At 41.0% G+C, this 15,029-nt stretch overlaps 1 protein-coding gene and 1 long non-coding RNA gene across 5 annotated transcripts in view; both read left to right on the top strand.

The window, feature by feature from the left end:
- The window catches only part of LOC307209216, a 350,788-nt gene that overhangs the window by 155,879 nt on the left and 179,880 nt on the right, over positions 1-15,029 (top strand). The gene's annotated exons all lie outside the window — the stretch shown is intronic.
- Positions 1-15,029, top strand: part of CHL1 (cell adhesion molecule L1 like) — a 204,882-nt gene that overhangs the window by 9,973 nt on the left and 179,880 nt on the right. The gene's annotated exons all lie outside the window — the stretch shown is intronic.

Raw genomic sequence — 15,029 nt, 5'->3', positions numbered from 1 at the left:
TGATACCTCTGATGATTTTTGCACATCTTCTGTCACCACAAGATGTCTTACGCACCATTCTCCACAAAGATACTTAGCATATTGCCTTGGAAAATGGAATATGCATTGATCAACATAAAGACACTTTTCAATGGGCTCTGTTAAAGACTAGAGAATGTCCTGTATATATTATGTAGGTGACAAGACAACAGCGCAGATGTAATGGTGGTATAATTTAGATGATTCAATGGGTTCCCAGTCTTATAAGAGGCTTCCTGTTGGCCCATGTTCTGTATATCTAAGCAGAGCTTCATTCAAATCAGCAGGAGACCAGATGGATGCACAGCCCAGCTTCCAGGAAGAGGTTTCACATGACTAAAGATGCAGATTATACACTGAATTATTTGTAACCACATTACTAAAGCACTGACAGCAGCAATATTTTTTTATGCTGAGTGCTTAATTCTTCTCTGAACCCTCATTTCTTTTTTAAAAGTATATTATCAGATATCTGTTTTTCTCCTCTATCTCTCAGCACGTTAACTCATGGAACAAATTGCATGTAGGTATGCAAAAATAATGGAAGAAGCCATTCATTTGAATTGTCTTTTGCAATATACCTGAAGAAACATTCTATTACTGAGGTCAGGGGCAACACTAGGCGTTTTTCTGCCTGAGGACAAGATGCTCCTACATTCCAGACACAGAAACAGACTGGACTGGCAGTTGTATTAAAAGGACTCAGATTTCCTCTCTAGCAAGAACACCTTGAATGGTTAACTAAGCAAGGTGGGGAGACCTTGGCTGTGCACCTGAGGGCAGAAGGCCCATTTAGGTGGCACAACAGGCTGTGTGCTATGCATACTCTTGTCCTCCAGCAAAGGCGGATGGCCAAGGAATGGCCTTCCTTCCTCTCCTCCTGCCTTTTGTTTCTGTTGTCTGAAATAACTGCCTCATCACGCTGGCAAACGATAAGCCTGGCCTTGACATAGAGATCCCAATTCTCTCTAGAGGTCAAAAGTTGCCATGTGTCTCTTTTCAAACTGAAAAAAAATATATCAATGAAGTTGATTAAAATATTAAGCAAAGTAAAGAGGCAAGTAGCAGAATGATTCGCCAGAACATATACAGTGGTACCTCGGGTTACATAAGCTTCAGGTTACATATGCTTCAGGTTACAGACTCTGCTAACCCAGAAATAGTGCTTCAGGTTAAGAACTTTGCTTCAGGATAACAACACAAATCGTGCTCTGGCGGCTAAAGTGGTGCTTCAGGTTAAGAACAGTTTCAGGTTAAGAATGGACCTCCGGTACGAATTATGTACTTAACCTGAGGTACCACTGTATTCACAAGATAAAAATGCCCAGCAAGCAGATGCTGAATCCAAATGGATGCTGAATCTGAAACATAATTAGAGCCACATCCACACCATACATCAAAAACACTGTTATATTGTTTTAACAGTTCCATAGTAAGCACATAAATTTGGGTCCCAGGTGGGGGAAAAGGCCAGGGTCACTATTCTTTCTCACTCTCAGGTTATAAACTCCTCGGAATGAAGTGGGGGGAGGGGAGTGGAATGGAACTTTTTTCATACGTAAGTCTGTAAAGTACTGTATACACCCATTGTAAAATAATGAGAGAAGAGATCAGCAGTAAATTAAAAAAGTAACAGTGCTGTCAATTATTTGATAAAAAAAATGATTCCTAAAAATTTATCGGCATTATACTTTGAAGAGCGTGTATGTAATTCAGTCTTGCAGAAGGATTCTTAATCTCTGCAGTGTACACATATGCTGGATTGCCCAGTTTTGCTTTTTCATGTCTGCCTGGCATGAAAAAATCTGATATCAGTAGGTTATTAAACAGAGAATACCAAACAGTATCAACAAGACCTTGCAGGCATACAGGTATCTAATTTCCCATGTTGGCAAAACCTGTTTGTCCAAATGAATAGTTATCTGGAAACTCTATCTGAAGGGAGAGCCAAGTGAACTTTTTTTGGCACTGCACTTTCAGTCTGCCAGCAAATGAAGTTTGGAAGGTTGTGTCAGTAATAACGTGGATAGTAGGAGGCATCTATCCAAGTGCATAGATACATACAATAGCCCCAAAAAGAGAAGTGCCAGACTGTGGAGTGCTTTTTGGGTTAATGCCAGTTGGTTAACTGCATCAAATAAAACTGTATATCAAAGGGAAAAGGAAGTATGTGGCCTACCAATTTACTATCCCTACCTAAAGAAAAAAGAGGGGACCTACAGCAGGAGAAAATTCATCATGAAAAGTCAGTTAGGATCCACAACCATTTAATAAGGCTTACTTATTACATTATTGTGGCCCCTAAATGGCCTGGTCTATAGCATTCACCATCTCTGGCTTAAGCTATTTGAGTTGTGAATGCCAGGCTATACAAATGGGTAAGGGCAGAGGAGAGAGGGTTGGCTGCATAGCTGGTGGAAGGCCGAGACCCTGCTTAATAAAGCCCTTTTTATTCAATGCACTCCCTACTGCTGGCAGTGGGGAGCCCATAAATGCAGGGCTTACTGCATTCTTGACAAATGTAGGTTTTCATCTGCCAATTGATTCCATGTTTACTCACTCTTTCATCTAAAAAATCTGCGATATTATTATCCCTGATTACTCCATTGAATTCCATCATCCCTGCTGTTTGCCTCCGTGCAACATGCGAGCCGAGCTTCTGCATGCTCTATTGGCAGGTGATTTCATGATAATACCTGCCCCAACCAGGGCTCACCTGCTGTGAGGCAGTGTAATTGGAAATGGAATTTTGAGCTTCATTTCCTGTTACATCCTAGTGAGCAGCTAGAAACAAACACAAAATAATCTGCATGAGAATACAACAGACAATTTTAATCGGGAAGCATTAGGGCAGCGGACTGGCAGTTACAGAAAGTAATATGTGGTAGGGGCCAGTCAAGCAGCCCCTGGAGTCAATAGGATTTCATTGACTGATTCCCAGGAAGCAGCATTTAGCTTGTACAGGTCTTGGAGCTCATTATGGTTTTGGTGCAGGGAGCTTTTGTGCTTCAGCAATGGAGTTGGCTTCCTCCTCCTAGTGTAGTAGAAACGGTGAATGTTCTTGCGTTGGCTCCCTGCAGTATACAAAGATTTCAGAGAGCAATTCCAGCTCCTTGTCAGGTTGAGAAATTAATCCTCCCTGTATCACAAATAAGCCTGTTTTCTCTTTGGAAGCAGCATCAACAAGTCCAGGGAAAAAAATACGCTGTGCATTTAGTTCTGTTTTCCAATCCCAACCAAAACTGGAAATAATCAATGTGTTCAAAAGGTCAGCAACACTGTAGACCCTGAGACAGAACATAATTCAACTAATTATGTTAACCATTGTCATAAAGACAGAGAAGTGTGTTTGTGATGTCTTTTGACTAGGCCTGTTTATCTTCTGTGCATGGTTTCACAAATGATGCTAACTATGCCATTTTACTCTAGCAGGTTTGTTTGTTTGTTTAACCATTTAGGAAATATAGTATGGAAAATAACTATTGTTGTAAAATGGCCTCTACAGAAATGGAATTAAATTTATGATGAATTAGCTTTTTTCTCTTCATATGAACCTTCACTTTGTTAAATACACATATAACTGGTGAAAGATCTATAATATGGTAGGGTTGTTGAGCTTTACTTAAAGAAATCACTGAAGTTGTTGAGCTTTTATGGGAAAACCCAAATGTTGTTGAGCCAAACGCCAGAAAAACCACAATTTTTCAAATCACTTGCCTGAGATCCAGGACAAAGCGCCACCTTTCGGGAATTCTGGATGTATGGCGCCCTATAATATGGACATAAGAAGGAGTCTTCTACTCAGGAATGCTGAGATGAGTGTGCAGCAAATTCTGGTGTTAATGTCTGTGTTTTCAACTGCAGAGTCAGAAGGAAACCGTGTTGAAAGGAAGCCATAATGAAACTTAATAGTGCTGTTGTCCAGTAGCAGCTGTTGAGTCTCTGCAGGTGGGCCTCTATAAGTCTTCCAGCTTCCCTACACAGTGAGTTGCTGGCACTTACTGAGGGGGACAGAAGAGGCACAGGGAATATGGTGTGGTGTGTGGCTCCTGCTGCAGTGCATGACATCACACCGAGCTCCCTATGCCAAATTCCTCCCCTTTCCTTCTCAGTAGGCACCATTGACTTACTGTGTTGGGGAGCTGAGAGAGAGAGAGAGAGAGAGAGAGAGAGAGAGAGAGAGAGATGGAACCTGCACCACCTCACCAATTGGTACTGCTGCTATCATAACCCTGGCAATTCAGCTACATATGTTTGCAGTCCTTATGGATGAAGAGAGATTTCCTGCAAAAACAACAACCAGGAAGCAAATCTTCTCTGCCCCCCATAGTTTCTTGCCTGTCCCTCACAGCCCCTAGTCCCATTTCTTAACCTGAAACTGTTCTTAACCTGAGGTACCACTTTAGCTAATGGGGCCTCCCACTGCGGTGCCAGAGCACAACTTCTGTTCTCATCCTGAAGCAAAGTTCTTAACCTGAGGTACTATTTCTGGGTTAGCAGAGTCTGTAACTTGAAGCGTCTGTAACCCGAGGTACCAGTGTACTGACAAACTGGAATGTGTGCAGAGGAAGGTAACCAAGATGATAAAGGCTTTGGAAACCAAGCCTTATGAGGAACGGTTGAGGGAGTTGGGTATGTTTAGCCTGGATAAGAAGAGACTGAAAAGAGATGGGAAAGCCGAATATCTCAAGAGTTGTCACAAGGAAGATGAAGTAAGCTTGTTTTCTCCTGTTCTAAAGGGTAGGCCCCAAACCGATGGATTACAGCTAAACATTAGGAAGAACTTTCTGGTCATAAGAGCTGTTCAGCAGTAGAACAGACTCCCACAGAAGGTGGTGGAGTTGTCTGATTTGGAGGTTTTCAAGCAGAGGTTGGACGGCCGTCTGTCAGGGGTGCTTTTGTTGAGATTCCTGCATTGTAGAGTGTTGGACAAGTTGAGTCTTGGGGTCCCTTTCAACTCAACAATTCTATGTTAATAATGAGTCACATCATTAGTCTTCCATTGTCTGCTTTGGCTGGTACATTTTCAGGATCTGAGACAGAGGTCTTTCCCGTTCCCCTGCTATTTGGTCCTTTAAAAACAACTTGGAGGTACCAGGTTTTGAACCTGCGGACTTCTGTGTTCAAACTGTGTACTTCATGACACTTACAAATAACTGTTACATGACTAGATTAAGAACGACACAGTGTGATTACTTGTATTAGTTCACTGCATTATTAAAGAGCAATGTACAGATGTACGGTTATCCCCCCCCCCATTATAATCAAATTCTGGAAGTAATGTATAAAAAGCTAAACTCATCAGCTTCATTTCTGTTTCACTGGAAATTCTGACTGTGCCTTTGCAAATCTAATTTGGTGCTATTACTTAGTCTCGATTACTGCTCTGAGTGTGATATCGACTTGAAATCTTACCATGGGGTCTGGCCTTAATTTAATTAAATCTGCAAATATTTTCTTCTTCCATGTCACATGACCCTGTTTGGGCATTTGGAAATACACCGTGATACTTGCATGAGAGAGAGTCCAGACATTGCACTCCGATGCATAGAGCATGTCTGCAGGAGGCAGCCTGGTGAACATGCACAGGCTGTTCATGTGAGCTGGAAGCCAAAGGAACAACCTACATATGTTTGTCAGGCTGCCCTGGGGAGAAGTTCTTCAAAGAGGCAGACAGCACTGAGGAGAAACTGGTGCAGGACTCAATGGTGGAGGAGAAATTTTATTCAGTGTGCATTTAAAGCCCAAGTTATCAGATTTGCACTTTCTGAAACAATATGCAAAATGAAGCATAGCTCTCCTTTGAAATTTGCTCTCTTTTGAATTTTGTGATGTGGATATTACAGGAAATTTTTGTATAAAAATGAATATGTTATCGGAGAAAATTGTTTGCAAAATGTGTACGTTAGTCAATACAGGATACAGATTCACACTAAAACAATGCATTTTCACGATGAATTAAAAATAATAATAATCACAAAGTTATGACCTTAAAGATTTGTTCTTTGGGATTACATGGGGTTTCAAGTTTCAAGACTAGGTTTCTCATAGAGGAAGAAGAGGAGAAAAGAAGGAAGACAGAAGATAGAAAATCCTTCAAGCAGCATAGTAGTATGTAATGCTAAACCATGTTTGGGTGCTTAAAATCCTGTCTCTTGTGTCCCCCTTCCCAGGGACAAACAACTACAACTACTAAATATGTCATTTGGACATTTTCTACTGGGTCCTTCTGACTTAACTTGTATTCTTTTCTCTATCTTTCCCCTCCCATTCTATTGTCTTTACTTTTAGAAGGTGTGGGAAGGTCTGTGTTATTATTATTTTCTTTTCACCTTGCAATTTTATTAAGAATGAAATGTTTTAGGTGTGTTTCACATCATGTGATAGCTGGGAAGCATGATAGCAGATACTTGTGTGCGGGCACACACTAGTAAGCATTTAAATTTCATTTGAAAAATGGGGTATATATGGCTGCACATTCTGAAACTGTGGGAAGACATTCGGCCCTTTATTGTGGCCTCCAGCAGTGTGCATGTGTATTGACTGGATGCACGGTGTAATATCTTCCTTGCTGTACAATTTATGCCTTTCAAACTGTTCTTTGCTGATGTTGAATGTTGCATACTGCGGTCCACATCTGGATTTCACCATCTCTGAGGGAAAACAGTAAAATGGCAATTGTCCATGCGTAGGGTTGTGGTAACACTTCGTGGCACATGCCTGTAAACGAAGTGAAGGGCACGTCAAATATTGCCCAAGGTGCATTTATTCCTGCTGGCAGTTGTCAACAGTTACTTTGACGGGTTATTATTGACAGCATCACTCCTGCTATATACCATGAAATCATCTTTTCATGGCATGTCATTCATAATCCTGTTGCTTCACCTTGGCATGAACGCAGGGTTGGTGAGAATATTAAAGCATTTCCCCGCAGACTCCTGTTATTTCGTGGCCTGTTGTAGTAGCTGTTTCTTTTTTTCTTTTTTCTTTTTTTAAATAATATTTATTAGCAGTTTAAAGATTACAAAAGAAAAGAAAAAGAATTAAACAATACAATACAATGCAAAAACAAAAACACCACACAACCCAAACCCTAAAACATTGAATCAACCAAACAAAACAAAAACAATTAAAAACACATCCATTGATTTCAATATCATAACTTTCGTTCACTTGTTTCAGCAACCTCCTCACACCTCCCTTTTTTGTATTCCACTTCAATTAACTGTTTCAGCAATTCCTTTCCATCTTCCTCTGTTTTCTGTCCTGTAATTTATCTTAACATATTCTAACCTTGTTTTTTCCCTTTAATACATTTACAATCTATCTGTACCTAATTCCTTATAACATTTCTGCTAAAGCCATATAACTTCATTCCATCATTTTTCTAACATTCATTAATTTTACAATATTTCTGTAAATAATCTTTAAACTTTTTCCAATCTTCTTCCACCGACTCTTCTCCCTGGTCTCAGATTCTGCCAGTCATTTCCGCCAGTTCCATATAGTCCATCAACTTCATCTGCCATTCTTCCCGGGTGTAGTAGCTGTTTCTTATGGAACTATGTGAACTTTCTTTTTGGTCAGAAAGATCTCCATATATATCTCCATAAAGTGGAATAGAGATTGAGTCACAACTATGTGACTCTCCCTCCCCAATGAAATCTAAAGGGGAGATGTTGTATATGCTTTGAAATAAACTGTTTAAAAGTACTTCCATCCTAGCTATAATCTCTGAATTGAGTCTTTATTCTTAGGCCATAGTTTTCGTCTTCTTATTTTTTTATCAGTGTCAATCAGACAACTTGAAAGTATCCTGTTGACAAGTACAGCTTAAGATGCATTGGCTTAGGTAGCTGAATATGCATAAGGTTGAGAACAACGCAGAAGAGTCACTGCTGTTCTTAGAAGAAAAATAGTTACAGGAGCAGAAACCAAGACCTTCAGGAAGCTTATATTTCTTTAAAATCATTTTGTGCAGTCTTCGGCAGCATGGCTCCTGCCTGGGCTCATGCATATGATATTAGCTTATCTTTCCAGAAAGTAATCGGAGTGCTGGCAGCATCCAACATGATGGAAAGGAAAACAAACAGAAAATGAAAAAGCTTGATATGTAGGTGCATGAAATTTTTACATCTCATCTGAGCACATGCATTTTTTATCCCTGTTTAAATTTTGAGTGGATAAGGTTGGCCCATCCATCTTGTTGAGAGCACACCTTTAAGCATGTACAACACCCATTTTTTATTGCTGCGGGCTGATTAGTTGCTTTTGATTATTTTTCTGGCAATTACTTAGGCTTGGTCTTTTGAAATGTGGCTCCTGTGAGAAGTATTGTCATGCGGAAAGACTTTCTTGCTAAATGGAATCATGGCACATCAGTGTGGCAGTGTTCGCAACAATGACCCAGTTACTGACAAACTTTGCTGAGGAGACATGACAGGAGTACTTGTGACACTTTTATTGCTTGGTATGTCTGCCCAGGCAAGTAAGTGTCAGCTGATGAAGAAGTTCTTGTGACTGGGCGTATAGACCAGAGTTCATCCTCAGGGTCAAACCAGACTTAAGTTACAGATAGGTAGCCGTGTTGGTCTGCCATAGTCAAAACAAAATAAAAAAATTTCTTCCAGTAGCACCTTAAAGACCAACTAAGTTAGTTCTTGGTATGAGCTTTCGTGTGCATGCACACTTCTTCGTGTGCATGCACAATTCTTCAGTATCTGAAGAAGTGTGCATGCACACGAAAGCTCATACCAAGAACTAACTTAGTTGGTCTTTAAGGTGCTACTGGAAGGAATTTTTTTATTTTGTTTAAACCAGACTTAAAGAAGTGCTGAATCCCAATCATGTATATAAGGGTCCCCGTGGGCTTCCAGATGCAGTTGAACTCCAACTTCCAGCATTCCCAGTTGGTATTGCTGATTGTCAGGGATAAAGCCACTTCCAATATCAGGAGGGGGTGGTGTTGCGGGCTTCACGCCCCCAACACAAGCGCGGAGGCTGGCTTCCAGCCCCTGCACAATCAGGGGAATCCTCGGGCTGCGTCACCTCCTGAGCCAGCCAATCGGCTGGCTCGGGGTGTATGGCTTGCCTCATTTAAGGCAAGCATGGCCCCGGGATCCCTCTTTGACCGGTGCAGCTGCTTGAGCATCAGGGATAATGGGAACTGAAGGCTAACAGCAATTGAAATCCACAATCCCCCATTTCTGATGTATCTGATGGGATTGCAGGTTACCAGTTTTTTTTGAGCAAAAGAGGTACATAGTAGAAACGTGTTAAATTTTCAACCCTTAACTCCCACAGTCTGTTCCCATCAGGCACTTTTATTCTAGCTTGGTTCACCTGGCATTGGAGTGAGGCCACATTGTATATTTTTCCTGGTTCTGAGGGATGCTCCCTTTTGGTATTAGATAGCAAGAGCATCAATTTGTGTGTGTGTGTGTGTGTGTGTGTGTGTGTGTGTGTGTGTAAAAGCAATATTGTGTAATATCCACAATCAGGATCAGCAGGACGTAGCTAGCTTCCCATGGAAAGTATAAAGTTGTCAGGAGTAGCTTTCTCTCAAATTTTGTGTTATGCCAAGTCCCGCTATGGTAGCTATTTCCAAAAATGGTTGACGACCCCTGACAGAGGGCATTCCATCATTGGTAAAGCTCCTGATGGTGTTCCTTCATGTAAATGGGGACTCCTTTACGGCGTTATTTGAGCTGGGACTTCTGTGATGTTTGTAATGGCCCTGTTGCATACATTTATAAAGGTCAAATGTTTATTTATTATTCTAAAAAATTATAACCTGCATTTTAGAACTTGAGTCCTCAGAAGGTGGTCCACAAAACCAGTCATGAAAACATAAAAACCCCCAACTGAAACTGTACAATTAAACTCTTTCAGAATGAGCTACAAAACATCTTGAGGGTCTTTGGAAAAGTCAGTAGTCCTGCACACTTCATGCAGGAACGCTTTAAGGAAACTGAAAGGACAACACATGTCTTCCCATAGGAAGAGAGCTGCTCTTGATAGCCAGCAGCAGTATTAAGAACAATAAATATATACATCCTTTTAGTTCTCATAGTGGTGCCTGTTGTTGGTTTTTAATGTGCCATGATACCACACACTTAAATTGTATTAGACTCCAAAGAGGACAGGTGTGCAGGTAACATCATGCCCAAGAAGGGTGGAGATCTTCAGCACTGAAACCACCCAAGGAGCCTGCCAGCTTTAATATATAGATCAGCTGATGACTCATTCTTAAAGTGTACTGGAAAAAGGCTTGCCCCTGGGCACACTTTGGCACAAAGAATGGTTTCATGTTTGAAATGAAAGACTAGAAATTCCCTCAAAATTGACTACATAAGTGTTGTTGCATACTGTTGCCAGAACTCTCGCTGAGTAAGTGACATGGTCCTATCTCCAATTCCCATAATTTGCTCTTTGCCGACCTTGATCAACCATCCCCTTTTGTCCTTCTTCCCTAGGGAGACATTGCAATGTTTTTGACTCTTTTTTTAAAAAAAAACAAACCAAACATATCTCTTACCTAGTTGTATAGTAAGGGAGAAATCAAAGAGAGGCCTCTGATAGTATTTTGTTGGTAATAGGCCTTCTCTCTTGAGGAGGCATGGAGATTAAAAAGATGGAAAATCCTCTTGCAGATTGCCACTCAGCTAATGATTAGATTGGCCTTTAGCAGTGATATGGTTGGTGCTTAGCAGGGGATGGGAACCAATTAGTCTGCTGAAGGAAATACTTGGTCCGTTGGGTAAGAATATTAAGACTATTTACAGAGTAGACTTGGGACTCAGAAAAGCAGAGTATCACTTATGCCTTAGATGACCTGTGACATCTTGATAGTTGAAAGGGCGACTAACCATAGAGATGTTAGAAAGGTTAGCAAACATAGTGATATAAGACACCGTATGAGCTAGCACATTTTCACAGTTGCAGGCGGTGTGTCTGTGGTAAATATTCCCCCTCGTCAGTGAAAATACTTAGTGATAGTTACCAAGAAAAGAATTACTACCGAGATCTGAAGAGCAGGTCAAAAGTCCCCCCCCCCCCTTTTATGGTTTTAATAAATAATAATAAAAAAAACAAAATAGCGGTAGCATATCCTCCAGAAATGCCCACTTCAGGCCCTTCATCATGGACAAAGAAAGGTAGGTATGCATGTCGCTAAAACTGTAATGTATAAATAAAAGTAATGAGTTTTCAGAAATCAGTTGAAAGTTTTAGCAAACAACTCTTGAAACAAATCAAACAAATTCATGAATTAAAAAAATGCAAAACAATTAATAAGTTTTCTCTTTAGGTCTGATGCCACCTGCTTTTTAGCACTTTCCCATTTTTGGCTTCTTAAAATTATGTTTTTCAGCTCTTTTTCTAGCCTGGGATATTACAGGCTTATGTTATAAATGGATTCAAGATAGGCTCACACCTTTGCAGCAGCAGATTACTGTCTCATGAATGCCTGGGCAAACAGACACCTTTTTAACTGGCACCCAAATCTGAAAAGTGTTAGTGCTTGGCATATTTCTCGGAGGGGGTCATTTCATAATTGGGGAGGTACCACAGAGAAGGCCCTATCTTGGGTCATCAGCCAAATAATGGTCAATGGGACCATTTCCTGTCTCAGAAGAAAATCAGAACATTTTCATTACTATAAATAACAGATTGTACAACAGTATACAGTGATTTCCAATTTATATGCTGTATAACCCCTTCTTTCTGTTCCTGGCTGTTGAACCGTGCATGATACCACTCTACCCCCCATCTCCCAATCAGGCCATAGCATGTCTGAAGCATCTGATATGCCAATAATAGCATTTGATCCCTTTGATATCAAGAAGCACAATGCTTGTTTGTTCTGATAATATATTGTAATAGTTCCTTCATTGGTGTCATCCACATGTTGGGCTGAAGATGTGGTAGTTAAATGGGGTAAAAATGTTCTTTTCAAGACAAAGATCGAAGACATTGCAGACTCTCCAGGGAACTCATTAAAGTGCTCTCTTCCTAATGCAGCCTAGTGCAACAGCAGATCCTACCATAATCCCCCACAGTGCGCTTTTCAGATAGGTTAGTTTACACAGAATTAATAGTCTAATTTTGCAAGCAACTAGTGCACCGAACATTGATTTTTTTTATATAACATAAGCCTTGAATGTTGCATTTGTGAATTCTGCCCCCCTTCTGCTTTTTTTAAAGACAGCTTTAAGCTCTCAGTGCTCATCAATATGCCTTTTGTGAGATCATGTGTTGCATATAAGCTTTGGTTTATTCATAATAAAATTTTCTAACAAATTCATCATAGCAAATTGGCTAATTTAGAAGACTGTTGCTTAGGAAAACTGGGAAAAGAAAGTGAAAATTAATATATGACATCCTGCTGGAAGTGAACACAGGCTAGCAATTAAAGGACAAGTGGCTCACAATTTGAATCTTAAACTATAGATTGGAATGGTGAACATGTAGCCTGCCATATGTCCCTTACATACTGGTTGGGGCTGGTGGGAATTGGAGTCCATCAATGTTTGAAGGACCACAGCCACCTCACCTCTACTATAGAGCTTAATCCTGTTCCAAACATTGATTTGATATGAACCCTGAATTCAAATCCTGCAAGTATAACCAAAGAGAGAGTCATAGGGTAGGGCAACCTTTATGCTGCAAGCCACTGTGTTGGTAAAACCATTGAAGTATCCATAGGTAGAATGGGTTCTTAAAGATAATCTTTCTCTTGATAGTATCACAATAGAGTTTATAGCAGATTGGAATTCAAATCTGAACCCTTTGAATGCACCAGTGAATATGGACTAACTGTCATTTGATAGGTGTTGCAGATCCTTGCACTATATATTCAAGAATAGTCCCACTGGCTTCAGCTACAGTATATCAGTGGAGGAGTATTAGCCATTTTCTCAAATCCTAATCTTGTATAGGATTTTGCATTTGTTCCAAACAAAATTAGTTCAAGCGCTGTGGGTTAAAGCCTCAGCGCCTAGGGCTTGCCGATCGAAAGGTCGGCGGTTCGAATCCCTGCGGCGGGGTGCGCTCCCGCTGCTCGGTCCCAGCGCCTGCCAACCTAGCAGTTCGAAAGCACCTCCGGGTGCAAGTAGATAAATAGGGACCGCTTACCAGCGGGAAGGTAAATGGCATTTCCGTGTGCGGCTCTGGCTCTGGCTCTGGCTCTGGCCAGAGCAGCGATGTCACGCTGGCCACGTGACCCGGAAGTGTCTCCGGACAGCGCTGGCCCCTGGCCTCTTAAGTGAGATGGGCGCACAACCCCAGAGTCTGTCAAGACTGGCCCGTACGGGCAGGGGTACCTTTACCTTTTTACCTTTAAGTGCACTTAGGATCCCACCATAGTTAAATGTGGGCTGAATCCCAGTTTAAAGCCACACAAATTCCACATAGCTCCACGATAATTAAGTGATTGAGTTGAAAACGATTGAGAAAAGCATTTGTGTGAGATTATAGGAGCAAAACCTGTTCTGCAGCTGGTCCAAAGTGAAATAACAAACACTTTTTAGATCAGACCCCTGAGCATGTTGAAATTGCTTAAGAACAGGAGTGCTAACTTTGTGCCATTCCTCACAAACATTCATTTACATTTACGTACTGAAAATTGCCACTGAAATCAAGCAAAGGAAGTCCAGGTTTAGGAAGAGGTTCCTCTTACACATTGTCGTAAAGAGGGTGGCAAGAGAAAACGCTCCTGTTCACTGTTCCAGTCAGCTATTCCCTCTCCCATTATGCACCATTCCATGTCCTGGACGCCTCCAACATTCTTCATTTCCCCCTTGGCATGTGTCCTGCTTTACTTTTTTGCCCTCTATCTGAATAAAGACATTCTCAATGAAAGGGCTCCACTATTCAAATGGCTGCCTGGTCCGAGTCCTCTTTAAACATACCAAACCATTGGTCTGCTTTTGGAGGTTTCCCTCTACCTTATTAACTCCCTACCTTTAGCTTTCCTCAAGCTTGCTGATCCCTCCCTTGGGTGGTTTGTCAACTTGACTACATAAGCATTGGCCATCCCAGCCTGAATATTGGATATTTCACCTGTCAATTAAGTTAATTATGTAGGTTTGAAAGCAGACTTCTGAGACTTTGGGTTTTAAATAGACTTTTAAATATACTGAACACATTTGTGAAAAATAAACATATCTGCATATTATCTGCACAACTCACTTGGTGGCAACTTAATTGTTGTTTTTGGAAAGGAATTTGCATGTGTGTATGGGCTTGATGCAATGTTTTCTTTGGCACTGGGTTGTGAGCCCTTCAGTACTAGGATTGTAGTGTCAGACGGATGCTCTCTCTGCATCTATTATATACTAATAAATGCTTTAGATTTTATTCAACACAGGCTGAATCGCTTACTGAAATACAATTAGGCACGTGAAATATGATGGGCAAAAAAATAATTAATAGCTCGATACGAAGCTGCCTCCTTGACAGCTTGCCTTGCTGTAATGCGACAGGGCACAAAACGAAATGTCAGCTTCTGAGTGGGCAAAATGATTTCAGCAGATTAGCGCAAGAGCAGCAAGCCAAGAAAACCTGGTATGAAAACCAAGTGTGCGATGGATCCTAGACAATGAAGCCCAAACCAAAGCCCATCTGCTCTCCAACAATTACCATATGGTTTTACGTCAAGATTAAAACTGGACCAGTTTTGGGAATCAGAACAGAACAATGCCTCATACAGCAGGTTTTTATTTGTAATGAATTGGGATTAGCGATTCTTCAGAGCAGTAGGAAGGGTGCTAAAAAAGAAGCTATTCATCACCTCTTTGGCCCGATGTCCAAAGTGCCTTTGGAACTGAATGAGAAATGGTTTTGGCATCGCCATCAAGCCAGGGAGATTGCATGCCACATGTGTGGTGTCTGCCATCTTGGCTAGCACAACATGCTTTACAAGGACTAAAGAGATGGAATTCCAACTGCTCCCATTAAAGGAGACTTAATATAGCTAGGTTCCTCTAACCTTGATCCTAAATACCCTTAAG

The sequence above is a fragment of the Podarcis cretensis genome (genome assembly GCF_951804945.1).
Source record: "Podarcis cretensis genome assembly, chromosome: 2".
Classification (NCBI taxonomy): Eukaryota; Metazoa; Chordata; class Lepidosauria; order Squamata; family Lacertidae; genus Podarcis; species Podarcis cretensis.
The sequence above is the reverse complement of the archived record's forward strand: the minus strand, read 5'-3'. Positions and strand labels throughout refer to the sequence as shown.